This window comes from Myotis davidii, unplaced genomic scaffold (genome assembly GCF_000327345.1).
Source record: "Myotis davidii unplaced genomic scaffold, ASM32734v1 scaffold221, whole genome shotgun sequence".
NCBI classification, from domain to species: Eukaryota; Metazoa; Chordata; class Mammalia; order Chiroptera; family Vespertilionidae; genus Myotis; species Myotis davidii.
Window position 1 is genome coordinate 5,409,644 of NW_006293349.1, and position 17,489 is coordinate 5,427,132.

Here is a 17,489-nt window from a genome sequence, read left to right on the forward strand (position 1 = left end):
TCCCTTCAGGCCTCCTGTCCTACTCCTTCCTACCTGCCCATCGTTTCAATTCCGATCATAACATGTGACCTATTCCTTCCCATTTAGACCAGTGCTGATCGATTTCTTTATTTTCTGTGAATAGCAAACAGAAAAATAAGATTTGTCCCTGCCCTAAAGGCGGTGCGACCGTTTAAACAAAGGAACGGGAGGAGTAACACAGTCGGTGCATCTGCTCCGAGCGAAGATAAGCCTCATGCCCAGCACGCTATCAGTATCCCCCAGGACTTTGTTTTTTCTGCTGATCTGTTCCCACGGCAGTCACCATCGCACCAGCTTTGTGCAGCAGCGGAAGACAACCAGAGCTGCTCTTCTGTGGCTGTGACAGTGAGAGTCAGCAGTCTCACTCGCCGGGGACTATAGCCAGGGTCTTTGTTTTTCTCAGTTGTATACATTTGAAACTATAACAATATCCCCTTAATTTCAATATGGAAATCCGCAGGACATGTGGCTGTATCCCATCAGGTGGGCCATTTGAAATCTTTGATGAAAACATGATGCCTGAAGTATCACATGATCTCACTCATCTGTGGAATCTAATGAGCCAAATAAACTGATGATCAAAAATAGACCCAGAGTCATAGAAGCATGAACAGACTGTTGAACCTCAGAGGGAAGGCAGGGGAGGACAGGTGGGTGGGAAGAGATAGACCAATGAACTTATATGCATACTAGAGGCCTGGTGCACGAAATTCGTGCAAGGAACTCAGCCCTTGCAGCCCTCGCTTCATCCAGAAGGTCATTCGGCTGTCAGGTCTAATTAGCATATTACACTTTTATTATTATAGATATGCATAACAATGGACACTGACAATGGGGTGGTGAGGGCCTGGGGTGGGGGGTGAGGATGGGAGTGGCTGGAAGAGGTTCATGGAAGGGGAAAGGAGGACCTATGTAATACTTTCAACAATAAAGATGTAAACAAACAAATAAAAAAAATATGATGCCTGATTTTTCTGCAAACCAACATCTATGACGTCACTTAGAAACTCTTACCACTAAAGCCTAATTTTTGAAAAAATTCTGAGGTTACATATGGTAAGAGTGTTTTCTCAACTGGCTATTCTATATAATAAAAGCCTAATATGCTAAGTGCCCAGTCATCTGGTTTCCCCGGCCCTGATCGTGCACCATTGGAGTCCCTCAGCCTGGCCTGCACCCTTTCGCAATCCGGGACCCCTGGGGGGATATTGGAGAGCCAGTTTTGGCCGGATCCCACAGGCCACTCCCCTCGGGAGGGTGCCAGATACAGGGCTCGTGGCTGGCGAGCAGTGGCGGTGCGAGCCTCTCCCTATTGGGGCTGATTGGGCACAAGCCTGTGGCAGGCACAGTGGGGCAGGGATGAGCGGGAGCGGCAGGTAGGAGCTGCAGGTGGCGTTGGACTGTGGGTTTTGGCCCAATCCCCAAAGGCCACCCCAAGGGACCCCACCTGTGCACGAATTTGTGCACTAGGCCTCTAGTAGTTATATATAACCTTCTGGAAACAATGTCAAGATGTTTAATAACCTCTGAGATTGTACGAAGGAAGGTGAAAGTTACCACTGCCACCTTCTATTTCTCTTGTTATACACTCTCATTTAGTACTCTCATCCATTCATTAGAGTTTCTTAAGTTAAAGGCTGATTTTTAGCTTCATTAGGTCATCTCCGACTCTAAAAAGTCCCTGATTTCACTCCTCTGAGCATACATGATAGGAGGCTCATTCTTTTAGGATTTACTGAAAAATTAATTCACACCAAATTAATGGTTGCTAATGAGATAACATGTTGTTCCTGTTTAATCAAGGATGTCAGGGGTGGGTGTGGTCCATGCAAAGGCCTGGAGAGGCAAGGACAAGACTGAGGGTGCTGGGCCAGCAGGGACCACACAGAGCAGAGATGCTGGCCTGGGGTTAGTCAAATGGACCCTGAACTGTCTTGTTCTGACAAATAGGAGGAAGAAGAACCAAATTCGAATGAGTATTTAGTGGATCAAATATTAAGAGTGAAAGGATCAGGCATTTAGATCAGGCAGCTCTTGGCAAATGAAGTTGACAGATTGTAGAATGGACAAAATAAGCAGAGGTTGGATATAATTCGTTATCCTTTCTTCCTTCCTCTTTCCAGCACCCACACAACTTCCTCTTTTTAATCTGGGACACATATTCTTAAACTGAATGTCAACAGAGGAAGTGTTAGGAGGTACGTAGGTGGGCATGAAAACATGCGCAGCACCTCACGCCCTGGGCTCTCTGTGGTACTAACTGCATGCAGTTCTATTAGAGAATAACTGGAGTATAATGTCTGCTCTGAGTTTTGTTCATGTTTTCATGTTAAGCTGGGAGCTGCACTTGAGGCATTTTGTAAATGAAGAGTTTTATGTTATGTTTTCTCAGGAATTTAACATTTCAATTATTTTCCTTTGTTCATTGATTGGCATCTTTAAAAGTCAAATCTATACACCGTAGCTTGCAAACTGATGTTTTGTGTTTTTCTCTTCTAGAATCATAGAGACCACATGTATGTTAACTGGGAATTTCCTGGAATAAATATATGCTCTAGGATTGACAATATCTACTTTAAAAAACACTATGGTATATATGCTTGGCAAAGATTCAAAGACTACTTACAATAATGAGAGCACTGTATTCCTTTTTGAATTGTCTTGCAATAAAATATCTGCATGGAGATGTTCAGTTGTCTGAAAATAAAATGCGGCTGTTGGAGAAGATGAGCCATTAGGAAACTAGACAACCACAGGATACAATTTTGCCAGGAAGGAAGGAAATAGTGCTCATCATCGAATTAACAGTCAGTAAATTGATCAACCTGATAAATATACATCCTTTTATTACTATTGAAACTATTAATGCCTGTTGAAACGCATGCAGGAAGATAAGCTTAAGTGAGCCTGCATAACTCATCAGACATGAAAATTATTTTTGTTAAAAAAATAGTTGCATAGAGAGAGAATTATTTTCTATCTGAATTCATTTATCTGACCCCAAACTTACCTCTTCAACTATATATATAATACTAGTGCCCCAGTGCATGGATACATGCACATTGAAAGGAAATTAATTAGAAGGTGGCCGGTGGGGCAGAACTGGGGGAGACGGGAGAGACACACCCTGGAGCCAACTTCCCACAGTCTCTCCCCAGATGGCTGCACTCAAAGGTCATCTGCCAAGTGAGTGGGGTCCCTCTGGCAGGCAGAGAGTCCCCCAGCCTGGCCTGCGGAGATCAGGCCAAAACTGGCTCTCCGACATCCCCCTAAGGGTCCCAGAGTGCGAGAGAGCGTTTCTCGGGTGATGCATCCAAGAATTGGGCTCCCTCCTCTCTTGTTCCTGGGGCATCACCCGAGAACCACCGCTGCCAAGTCACCTAAGCTCACAGCTGCCACGTTGAGTGTCTGCCTCCTGGTGGTCAGTGTGCATCATAGCTACCGGTCAGATAGTCAGACGGTCGCTTAGCCTTTTAGCCATAGGTATTAACATTTTTTTCCTAGTCTGTTTTGTGGCAACAGAAAAGGTCAGTGGCTCTTGGGCCAGAGAGCCAAGGTAAAATAATAGGTGGAGGGCATGAGTAGAGGTGACCTTCTCTACAGTTTGGGCTAAAGAAATAGGTAAATTGCTTGACAAATATCCATAGTTAATAAGTACACGTATCTTCCTCCTTCATTTCCAGATATAAGACACAAATAAGAAAGAATCTCTCAGCCATTCTTTCCCGCCTGATCACCAGCTAAAATGCTTTCGTTTGTGCGCTTGTTCTATGATTGCTCGATCCATCTCCTTGATCAGGTTGTGTTTCCTTCCGCACTTCAGGTATTTACAATGAGAAGTTTGTCATTTCCATCAGGACAGATAGAACAACACCATGTATGTATTGGTGTGAATTTTATAATAGAAAGGTTATTATTATGACAAACATTTTGTACCTATTTGGATGAGAAATTGAAAGAAACAGAAACCTCTTTGCACATGTACATTACTGAGGGATTAATTTTGCGATCTTAGCTTCTGTGATGGCTCCCAGAATTTTAAGCAGGGCTGTGTACAACTGGTATAAAGGATAGGGAAACATTTAATTTGTCCAACAAACACCAACACTTTCAATAATGAAAAGGACACAAAAAATAATTACCAGCTGCCAACTGATCTGTGAAAGGCATAAACCCAGGCTGCCTTTGGAAGACATGGAAATAACGGCAGGACCCCATGTAGTGAGACTTAGACACTCTCCCCGATGCTCTCAGATATAACAACCTTTCCTCGAGCCATACTTCTTCCAAGACATGGAATAAACAATGGGAAAGCCATTTACATGGATGGAAACAAAGGTGGGGTTATTTTATTTAAGAGTTGAAAACTATGGTGAGTCAACATCACTAGCATATAAGTAGTTTACCCTACAATTATTTATATATTTCCTTGTATTAATGTGTGAGATTGGAGGAATGACACTTTGGAAGGCACAAGGAGTCTGTTTTCAAAGACAAGTGGAACGCTCGTAGGGTGCTACCCGGGCACTGGGCCTGGGAGCTAGAACCCAGATTATTCCCATGGGATGGTGGAGGCTAGAGCAGCTGCCCAGTCCACTGGGTTGGCTCCAGGTCTGGGAGTTCTTGAAAGGAAATATGTAACTTGGAGATACTGTCATCAAAACAAGAGGATAAAAAATATCTGTTCCCTATCTCACAAGTTGATTTCAGGGACAGAGTAGGTTTACTTTAGAAAAAAAGAAAAAAATTAAGAATTCCAGAGCTGAAAAGGTATTATTGGAGATAACTTACTTAAAATTGCTAATTTTGCAGATAAAGTTATTGAAATTATTGAAATGGGAGAGATTTGACCAAGGTTAAACCATTTTAAGCAATTTTATTATTTTCTTAGATGAAAAGTATAAGATAAAAAGAAATTTTAAATATGATTCCCCAGTCCATTAAGAGATTATAGGAGTGTAATGGAAGTGAGAATACATATGAATAAGAAAGAGTACTCCCAACGGATTTTTACAGCTTCATGAAAATTTGCAGGTTTAGAAGAATTAGACACCCAGTGACGATTTGTCATTTGAATCGTTAGGACAAGAATTAACTGCTCTTATTATTGTTTTAACATTTGGGTCTTTGGCAGTAGTAGGATTTAGTGCCTAAAATCTTCTTGGAAATGGAGCATTTTTGCTAAGGCTTTGACCTTTCAGCAGGGTTGCTTGGCAACTCTTTCTATCCCCACAGGTGACTGAGACCATAAACAGAAGGGAATTGAATGACCGGTGAGTTAGAGGCATTATGTCCAAAGGTCATGGAGGAAGGCCATGGTTTCATAATTCACGGAAAGTATAAGATATTGAAATATCTGCATGGCAAGATATGTGGGAAGGTAGGGGAATGATTTTAATCCTTGCTAATAATGATAAATTTGTCAAATTCAGAATTCAACCTCAAAGTGATGTTTCACATTATTCCAATAATCTCGGATTCGGAGCAAAGGTGAATGCTGTCAGGGGATTTCTGTAGGACTCCCATCCTTTTGGAAGTGGGGTAGACTGCGCTGATGAATGCTGCCCTGTTGAGGCTGCTCTGTACTAGTGACAGAAGCTCACTCGAGGTGACAGAAGGTAGGAGGGACTGTATTGGGGCACACACTAACTTGATGTATTCAGATGAAAAGCAGTAATTTTGGTTCCTACTGTCTCACATAGAAAATTAAAAACACAAAAACTACTGCATATTCATCCACCCCTCACCAATATCCTGGCTCAGTCTATGTTGAAGTGAAAGAAGAGCGTGAAGTGTTTTAACTTTTTTTTTTTGCTTATATATGGAAGTATTTAGTGAACTTATTCATAAGTGACTTGACTTTAAGATAGTCACATAGCTTAGGTATTTGAGTCCTATTTGTAACAGTATATTTACAGAACAGAAGAAAACAAAATAGAAGAAATATTAATACAATATTCAGTGACAGAATTGATATAGTTTTATATGTAACACCATGTGTACATTCTTTATATGTTGAGAATAGCAGGAAACTACTAACCAAATATTTCGGAGTCAATGTTCTCTCTTAGGTCATATATTTTGGCAAGAGAAAGAATGATTGCCGTGATTGTATTATATGATATATACATGTATTTGTAAAACAGTCTCCAAAGGAAGACAATGGGTTGCTATGAGGGTGAAATTTAAAGCATGAATTTATGCAAGTCATTCAATAAAATCCACATATTGGAAGTCTACTTTTGAGTATCAACTATTTCAAAAGTTGGGTACTATCTTAATATCAATGGTAAAGCATTCAAAATTTTAAATGTTAACAATTATATTACCACATTTTTTGAATTTATAAATGCATATTTATTCCATAGTTATAAATATTTATAAAATCACACATATAGTGCATTTAAAACACTAAAGGTATTCATTAGTATCAAAAAGGACGTTGTATTCATTAGTATTCTAAAGGACGTTGGCTAGGTTAAATATTATATAAAAAAGATCTTAAATAGCCTGGCCAGTGTGGTTCAGTGGTTGAGCTCCAACCTATGAACCAGGAGGTCATAGTTTGATTCCCTGACAAAGGCATATGCCTGGGTTGCAAACTCCATCTCCAGTGTGGGGTGTGCAGGAGGCAGCCGATCAATGATTCTCATCATTGGTATTTCTATTCCTCTCTCCTTCTCCCTTCCTCTCTCTGAAATCAATAAAAATAGATTTTTAAAAAACATCCTATACACTGAATAATATATGTCATCTATGATTGCTCTCAAGTGTACAATTATATTAGATATTAATATAATTTTAATATAATCTGGTCTAGGGAAATAACTATATAATTAAGATTTATTATTAACAAGAAGAGTAATAGGAATAGTTATTTCTAACACATAAGGAAAGAGCATAAATTGTTTTACAAATTATATTTTCAGGAGAGAAATAGGAAGCTTACTTATTTGTAAATGCTTGTTTTCCTCATGAGGAAAGTAGAATGGAAAATGATGAGATATGGAATATGTTACAAGTTAATGGTTATTATATGATCCAATAAAATTACAGAAGAACATTGATTAAGAAAACAAAGACAAGAAAAAGTGGAGCAATTTGTCATACACTGTGTCATGCACACTGCACCATACACAGCATCATACACACTGCATCATACACACTGCATCATACACTGCATCATACACAGCGCATCATACACTGCATCATACACACTGCATCATACAAACTGCATCATACACTGCATCATAAACACTGCATCATATACAGCGCATCATACACACTGCATCATGCACAGCACATCATACACAGCACATCATACACAGCGCATCATACAAACTGCATCAAACACAGTGCATCATACACACTGCATCATGCACAGTGCATCATACACACTGCATCATACACACTGCATCATACACAGCGCATCATACATAGCGCATCACACTCTGCATGCACAGCGCATCATACATAGCGCATCATACACAGCACATCATACACACTGCATCATACACAGCGCATCATACACACTGAATCATACACAGCGCATCATACACAGTGCAAGCGCTTGGTACAAAATGAGTAAAAGATGAGCCTGTCTTTCCATTCATAAACAAGTCACTTTTATATGTAAATGTACCACTTATCATTAGTATTCTTTAATGCTCTTGAAGTATGATTTCAGATAGAGTTTTCAAACCAGGTTTCTATTTTGCTTGTTTGATATATATACATATATGTATGTAAATGTACACACATGCACACTTAAGATTGCTTCACTAAATTGAAATTGACATATAGAAGTGGATTGTTAACTTCTCAAAAGCAAGAACTGTATTTTGTCTCTATGTGCCCAACATCGCAAACACAGTGCATGTATTTTGTCTCTGTGTGCCTAATACAGCTAACACAGTACATGTCACATAGAAGCAAATTGATTGTTGTTTGGGGAATTACATAATTTATCAATTAATTAATAAATGTATAAATAATAAATTCATGACAGAAGACCTAAATTCTAAATAAAATGCTTTACACTTTTTATGGGAGAGCTTTATTTCTCTTTACAATGTTTCTCCAAACCTCACTGTTGAGAATTAAAACCGGTTCCATTGACTCCTCATCTCTGCGATTCATATTCTTAAAAAATAAAATATAAATTAAATTTTAGTTAAAAAAACACAGTATGACTTCATGATTTTAGTTTAGAAAGAAATCAAAGCAAGGTCTGCTTTCCACAATAGACATATTTGAATGAAGTTGCATTTAAGTAACCCTTCACATTCTAACAGAATACCTTTAATTTGTAAATTTCAAATGCAAACTACAGAGGAATACACATCTAGAAAATGGACCTTTGGGATCTAAACCCATTGTCATCAAAGTGTGAAGTTCTAATTGTATTGCTTTTAATAATATGGAGATTACTCAATGCCTGCAAATTCAAGAGATGGGAAATGGAGAAGTCGCAGTGCAGGGAGATTTATGCGGAGAAGATTCTGAGTTGTCACGATTAAAAATTTTCCACCCATTATGTGAATCCTATTGATCATTGCAGGAAGCAGAAAAGTGTGCTGTTCATTGATTTTCTTTGGCTACTGAATGCATTAGGCTTGGCACATTTGATGGGTAGGCAAGTTTTCAAAGGAAGCTTAGTTAAGCTAATCTTAGTTCAGAGGCATAGTCACAATGGCCTGAGAAACCTTGTAATTGCAAGAGCAAATAGAAGAGTCAGAGGACTATATTATGAGCCATATCAGCATAAAAATTAGACATGAGCCTTCCCAGGAGACTACAGTCAAACACATCAAGGCTTTGATGCTGTCTTTTTATAAACGCAGCTATTACCGGGTAAATTGGGTTTTAGCTTTTCACCCTTCAGCCAAGGTAGCAATTAGTTGTTCTGTCCGCTTAGTGAAGGGTGAGTATCAGAATTCTATCAAGTTCATAAAAATATAAAGTGAAGACCTTATACAATTGCATCCCACAAGTGAGAATGATAGCAACGCTACTGCCTATAAAGTCAATATTTTGTTTCTAATGATTTGTTTGTAATCCTTCTTGTTATTATCCTGACTCTTTAAAATACAAATTCAATAGTGACTTGTATCACAGACTATTAAAGCAGAAAGAACGATAGCACATGCAAATCATAAAGCCTGTTCTATCAGGGAATTATTTACCATTAGGAAATAAAGCTAGAGAGCATGATCCTCCACCCCTGCTGGAAGCTGTCTAGCTGCTTGTTAGTACATCAGAGAACAATGTTGCCTCTCCGCAGTACAGGATGTTGTAAAAATGCTATGTACATTCTTCCAGTATATTAAGTCCCCGGGCATTGTGTATGCTTTAGGTGAGGATTAATTAACTCAGCATAAACCAAGTAGTCTTTTATGCCCACAAATAAACCTTGTATATTTGCCAATCACCTTTCTCATTTTTTCTTCTAGGTCATTTAGCACACAATTCAAATTTATAAGAATGAATGAGGTCACATAGACTGTTTATATCTTGTTCCAATTTAATGATGGTCAAAAACAAAAGCCCCCATCCCTTGGGCACACTGACATGCCTTTCAATGCCTTTGGAAATTTGTTTTTCAATAAAAAAATAAAAATAAAAAACCCGAAAAAACTTTTGTAAATGATCAACCATGTATGGGATGTTTGTATTTTTTAAAATATTTTTATTGATTTCAGAGAGGAAGGAAGGAAGAGAGAAACATCAATGAGAGTGAATCATTGACTGGCTGCCTCCTGCACGCCACCTACTGGGGATCAAGCCTGCAACCCAGGCATCTGCCCTTGACTGGACTAGAACCCGGGACCCTTCAGTCCAAAGGCTGACACGCTACCCATTGAGAAAACCAGCTATTTAGATTTTTAACAACCAGTTTGCATTTTGATATATTATCAAAATGCTATAAGCATTAAGTATTTTAAAATATTACAACCACTATATGTGGGCTTGCCAACTGGTCCTTGTCCACAGAGGGCAGACCACGCCAGATTGGTAGGTGGCAGTTTTAGTAAGAAAGAACTTACTAGTATGTCTGAGGCCTACCTTAGGCACTGCAGAACGAGTGAATTTCTGCATCCACCAACCAAATCCTAAAAGTTGATGTAGAGGCCTTAATAGGGTTCAGTCCCATGTACTATCCAGATGGGGTCAACAGCACACTGCTCTCTCAAGGCTGCATCTTGAAAATCCCTCTCCATGAAAACAGTGGGAAGAACTTACATTCTAAGAAGGGTGGGAAGGAGTCTAGCTCATGGGTCAACCTGCTCTCATGGCCTCTCCATGACCTTCTCCAATATTTCACCCCTCATGGCCTATTCTGACAACCATATAGACTCCCCCTTTTCTGCAATGTGCTCTGAGCAGTCAGCAAGGGGTTTCATTAGCATGAAGTTGACTGGCTATACTGGAGACAGATACCACAGCAACAATATAGGCCCAGACAAGAGAAAACAAAGATCCTATATAATAAAAGGGTAATATGCAAGTCGACCTAACGGCTGAACAACTGGTTGCTATGACACGCACTGACCACCAGAGGGTAGACACTCAACGTAGGAGCTGCCCCCTGGTGGTCAGTGTGCTCCCACAGGGGGAGTGCTGCTCAGCCAGAAGCCGGGCATATGGCTGGTGAGCACAGCAGCAGTGGTGGGAGCCTCTCCTGTCTCGCCAGCAGTGCTAAGGATGTCCGACTGATGATTTAAGCCTGTTCCCTATGGGGAGCAGGTCTAAGCTGGCAATTGGACATCCCCTGAGGGCTCCCCGGTGCAGGCTGGGCTGAGGGAACCCCCCCGACCCCAGTGTACAAATTTCGTGCACCAGGCCTCTAGTTAAGATAATAATTCCCAAAAGAAGTAGCACATTTTTTTTGCCACCATATATCCCCATGATCCAGCAATGGGGGAATCCCTACACTGAGGGTTGTGTCTTGCAGGGTGCTCACTCGTGTCCTCATGTGACTTAATAAATTCACATATTGCAGACTCATCATGTGTGAGCAAACAACATGATGGTTGGATAATGCCCCCTTGTGAGGCAATCATAATGTGCAAAGGCATCCTGATTTGGAGAACAGCTTTTCTCATCAGAGGTATTGCAGATTTCAGTAAAGACGGGCTTTGCTGGCTCTCACTGAAGATCAATGGGTGGACTGAGTAAGGGCTTTTTTCGCGCATTGTAATGTCCTTCAGGCCAATGGAGGGGGCAACATGGCATCCAAATGATTGTACCAGCTCAGCCAGCATGGCCCAGTGGTTGAGCGTTGACCTACAAACCAGGAGGTTACAGTTCGATTCCTGGTTGGGGCACATGCATGGGTTGCAGGCTCAGTCCTCAGTGTGGGGCATGCAGGAGGCAGCCGATCAATGATTCTCTCTCATCACTGATGTTCCTATCTCTCTCTCGCTCTCCCTTCTTCTCTGAAATCAATAAAAATATATGTTTTTAAAAAATGATTGTATCAGTGGAATCCTGATCTTGCCCATCTGGCCCTGAGGAGAGGGAGGTTGGCAGCTTTAGGAGCTTAACCTGGTTGTGCACAGCACACAGGTTGGCAGGGAAGGCAGCGCCATCACATGGGAGGAGATGGGCCAAGAGAGGAATACACCAGACAGGGACTTGAACTTCTCCCTCTTTCTATGGTGTGCATTCTGTTCCAGTCCAGTGTCAAGCTAGAGAAGGGATTCCAGTGGAGACTGAATAGTGAACTCCCCTTCACCCAGGGGTGTAAGGTAACTCACCCATCAGGGCAGGACATGCCCCTGCATATTCCAGTAGATACACCTTCCTCAGGTGTGAGGGGGCTGGATCGACGGCTGGATTGATGTCGAGGTCAATGGGGAAATGGCTGTTTCCCATAACTTCCATACCTTTATGGTATTGAGTATCTCCACCGGTGTCCCCACTCTGGCCTATGGGGCAACAGGCCCTAGCGGTTGGTCCTTCAAATGTGTTAAAGCCTGGGACAGTAGTGTAGTCCACTCAGCAAGGTCGTTCTGCCTGCTAGTGATTTAATCTGCTGATTTAATGTTCCTTCTTCTTTCTTTCTATCAACCCTGTTCCTAATGGGTTATGCAACCTCTATTCAATGTCATGTTCTTTTGCCCAGGCTTGAATATCATGACCTTTGAAATGTGACTTCTAGTTACTGTGTATTCAATGAGGCTTGTGAAAGTACATATCAAAAGCAAAGATTTAAAAGCTACTATGTAGAACAAAAGAAGACAATATTATGTTTTCTTTTGTTTTGTTTTCGTAAAGGAAAATAGGGCAAAAGATTTTGGCGGGTTAAATATGATCTTAAATTTTTAATGTTTTTCAAATAAGTTTTTATTGATTTCAGAGAGAGGAAGGGAAAAGGAGAGAGAGATAGAAACACCCATGGGAGAAACGTTATTGATCGGCTGCCTCCTGCAAGCCCCCTCCTGGGGATCGAGCTGCAGCCCAGGCATGTGCCCTGACCTGGAACTGAACCTGTGACCTCCTGGTGCATGGGTTGGTGCTCAACCACTGAGCCACACCAGCCAGGCATGTTCTTACATTTTAAAAAATAAGCTAATGTATTTGTTTCTTTGAGAGCAGGATTTATTATGTAACTATCATCATCATGAACACATTTTCTAAGTTGGCTCTGTCCTGGAAGGCAACTGAGACTGAATTTCAATTCGAGCAGTTTCTTTGAGAGACAATTAGGGGAGCTACTGTAGGGGGAGAGAGTAAGACAAGGGTTAGTGTTTAGAGCAGTGGTTCTCAACCTTCCTAATGCCGCGACCCTTTAATACAATTCCTCATGTTGTGGTGACCCCCAACCATAACATTATTTTCGTTGCTACTTCATAACTGTAACTTTGCTACTGTTATGAATCATCATGTAAATATCTGATATGCTATATGTGTTTTCCGATGGTCACGACCCACGGGTTGAGAACCGCTGGTTTAGAGGGCTTGGAGCTCAATCCCAGTGGGGACCTCTGGGACAAAGTGGTGATCTCTTCTCAGAGTTGCTGAGAGGCGTGAAAGTCTCTTCATTATTGCTTGAGTGCTGTTCACAGGCTGGTACACTGTAGCATTGCTGGCCTGCGAGGTGCAAAGCTAGAGAATGTCCTAGTGGAGCAACCTCTATGTGAAGACTTGAGGTGCCCATGGCAGGAAGCTATGGCTGATAAAGGACCTGTGTGTGCTGAGGTTATAAACCAGGCACTGAGGCACCTTCAACGTTCTATCTTTCTCTAAAACGTAGACACTTAGATTATTCATCTTTAGATGAATGGTATTACACTACTCAAAGCACTCATAACTCCTCCAAAGAGTCAATAAAATAATTTCAAGACAGAATTAACCAACCTAATTCACTGTGAATGGACTAGTTGGTTACCACTGTCATTTGTATTTATTATTACTGAGTATCAGGTAAGACAGTAAGTATTAAAATTTAGAAACAACATTCTCTAGTATTTTTTATCATTATGATTGTCTGCAATGATGTAATAAGAGAAGATTTTTGCATCTGCTGCTTTCGCCATGTTACTCGCACTGCCTGTTCCTGCACACGCCAAGGCTCAATAGCCATCATCCCTCTCCCCAGTATGGACTCTCTGTAATCGTGAGGAAGTATAAGCCTTGATTTCCTTAATTTAAAAAACCCTTTAATGACTGAGGTGCAAGAATAAAGAGCAAATGCTTATTTTAGACAGTTTCTATTATATATTCTACCTTGCAACAAATACAGGGCACTCATCAATGCTTATTTGAACTAAATAAATAAGTTTCAGTAGAAACTTTATTTCAGTTTGATTTTATGTTCTGAAAAGGTACTTAAGTTTGTTCAAGAAATTCAAATCAATATTATCAATGTTTAGGTTTACATAATTATATTGTATTTATTGCTTCTAAATGTGTAATTATAGAAATACTTTAGGGTAAGCAAAGTAAAGGCTTAAACAATGTAGCTCCACTATATCTTGCTTATATAACTATTTTAAAACGATGTTTCATCTGAAATCATGCTGGAAGCATACATGTATAGCTTGCGTCCTAAATTTTATGGACTATCGCTGTGAAGTCCTTGTGATTGTAAACTTTTATTTTGATGATTTCACTCTGGATCAATGTTGCTTCCTCCCAGCAGAGGGGAAAAAAAAACTCTGCTTGTCTCTCACTGTGGATAATATTCCTGCTAAATGTAGTGAGGAAAAAAATAATTTAAATTTTAAATTCACTTTAATTTCATTACCAAATGCCCTCTAGGGAAAACATTTTTTCTGTCAAGATAATTAATAATTTTAAAGGGTGATTTCAATATGCATTTGCCTGCAAGAAAATATATCACACAAAGGCTTGGGAAAACAAAACTCATATGTGGCTAGATGTGATATGCCCCAATTATCTACTGGGAATGTGAACACATTCATATCCAAAATTAAACATAAAAGATACATATTCTTTTTACAAAGTCAGTCCCTAAGATAATAACCTATTAATGTGGAAAATAAATAAAAGATAGCGCTTCTATTTGCTTAATACATTTCTAATTTGGTTCTCGGAACTGCAGCCAGCGTTTTGCTTTGTGAGCCCTTTCTCTCCTGTCTATATTTCCAACAGGTGCTGGAATTGGGTAGCCTCTGTAACAATTCCTTTCCACCTCCTTGGGAAAACATTAAACCAGAGGTTCTCAACCTGTGGGTCGCGACTCCTTTGGGGGTTGAACAACCCTTTCACAGGGGTTGCCTAAGACCATCGGAAAACACATATATAATTACATATTGTTTTTGTGATTAATCACTATGCTTTAATTATGTTCAATTTGTAACAATGAAGATACATCCTGCATATCAGATATTTACATGATGATTCATAACAGTAGCAAAATTACAGTTATGAAGTAGCAACGAAAATAATTTTATGGTTGGGGGTCAGCACAACATGAGGACCTGTATTAAAGGGTCGCGGCATTAGGAAGGTTGAGAACCACTGGATTAAATGTTTGTGGGAGGAGGGGAGAAAGTGCAGGCCACGCAAACTCAGGCACAGAGCATGCGATTAATTCAGCACAAGGTGTGCAACAGATTCTTTTTTTCTTGTACTGTCTGTTGGCTTTGTTCTGTCCTTGGACTCAACTGGAGGGATGCCTTTCCTGTCTAGAGAATGGGTGTTAATTGTGAAAGTTTTATCCTTAGGTGATGACAACATTCACAGGTGTCTAAGGTGGTTGAACGGATGGTAAGTGATGAGTTGCAATGGGGAGGAATGTGGTCGAGGGAGAAAGGAATACCAAACACACCCATGGGACGAACTCATCCAAGAAAACACGGAAGTTATTTAATCATGAAACCTAATTCATTGTTGGGCAGAAAGCCATCTTGTCATGGAAATCTAAGAGGAAGGCTCGAATAAAACCAAGTTATCATGTGTAAAACTTTCTCTCTACATACCGTATTTGAATAAATGTGTCGAGAATCAGTGTATCATAATAAAGGAAAAAGCCATCATGTTTTGGTTTCTGGATCTGAATCCTGATTTTGCCATTTAAGAGGTTATTGGATTTACCTGAACTATTAAAATAAGTGGCGATTCCTCTCCACATGTAAGGTGTATACTGCTGTATTCTTCAGGAATGTTCTAAGAATTTCATGAGATGATAAAAATGTGAAGTTCAAATGAGGGAGGTGGGCCATAGCAGTGCTTCCTGTCAATCATCATTGTTCTTAATAATACGTATTTTAATAATAACATAATTACTTTTTTTTCAGTTGGGAACTCTCAGAATGTAAGCACTGTCCCTACAGATAACCTTAAGTTAGCTACCCAGTCATGACTAAAAGGTGGTTGTAGAAAAAATAATAACATGACTCTCATTGCTGTATTTATAAAATTAAAGTTCTCCAAAGCCAAACTTTATAGTCCATTAACTTCATGTCCTTCTAAAGCCAATTGCAGAATGCTTGTAAGTTCAACGGCCAACGGCGTCCTTAAATGCAATGCCCTGTGTACTTAAATGTGATGCTTTAATAGGAACCGAGAACAATTCTAACCGGTGACATCCACCCTGGGCACTGTTATGTTGCTTTGGTTAAAGTGGTTCAGAAATTAAGTATCCCTCTAATAAAGTTTTTGCAGTGCTATTCAGGAATGTAGATTGCGAGAATGTCATAAGAAGCAGTTGAAATAGTTCTAGACTTTGTTATCACTTCTTGCTTCCTTAAAACCCATAACTTGCCTGAGAAGAGCCTGGCTTTGCTGGGAATGCGTCCCAGATCCTGAACGTGGAGGTACCTGCACTTCTCACACCTTAGAGTCAAAGGAGGGAGATGTGAGCAGTGCACCTGCCACAGGCCTCTCCCGGGCGGTGACTTCTGACACAGTTGCCGGACCTGCTGGATCTCACACTTCTTTATTTTCTATTTTATTTTTTAAATATATTTTTTTATTTATTTCAGAGAGGAGAGAGAGAGAAACATCAATGATAGGAGAGAATCATTGGTCTGCGGCCTCCTACAGGCCCCCTACTGGGGATAGAGCCTGCCACCTGGTCATGTACCTTTGTCCAGAATCGAACCTGGTGCCCTTCAGTCCGCCAGCTGGTACTCTATCCACTGAGCCAAAGTGGCGACAGCTTTGTGCACTTCTTTAAATAGCTAGTCATCCCTGTGCCTTGAAGTAGACCCTAACGGATCTGCCCATGTCAACATTTGCGCCACCTCCTCTTCTGTTTATTTTCATTCTAAGCATCTATTAGTGCCTGCGTGTGGTAATTAGTGTTTGTTGAATAAATGCCCTAGAGTGAAACACAGAGTGCAAAGTCAAGGCCGGATCCTTCTCCTTGGCAAAGGGCTCACGGGGATCACTGGGACTCTTCCCTCATCTGAAAGATACATGGACAGATGGTTTTCACTCTGCATCTGCCAGACAGTTGAATATGTAATTAAAACATGACTTCGGAGAAAATATCGAAGTAAAGGCCAAAATGAAGTGTTACGGATTGAATAGTTTTTAAGAATAATTTTGAAGACTTCTCCCAATATGACAGGACATTAAATTTCTATGACTACTTCATGACACTCTTTTCCCCCCCCTTTCAGTTTTGTTGTGCACTGGTTCCAGGTATGCAGCTTAGTGGTTAGACTATCTTACACTTGACGTAGTGTTCCCTCTATATTTCCAGTATCCCAACTGGCCCCATACATAATTATCTCAATATTATTGACTAATTTCCGATGATTTACTGCCCCATGACTATTTTGCAACTACCAATTTGTCCCTTAGTCCCTTTACCTTTTTCATGTGAATTCCTGTTTTCCAAAAGAGTGAGTCTGGCCTGGCCAGTGTGGCTTAGTGGTTAAGCGTTGACCTATGAACAAGGAGGTCACAGTTGGATTTCTGGTGAGGGCACATGCCTGGGGTCGCGGGCTCGATACCCAGTGTGGGACTTGCAGATGTTTCTCTCTCTCTTT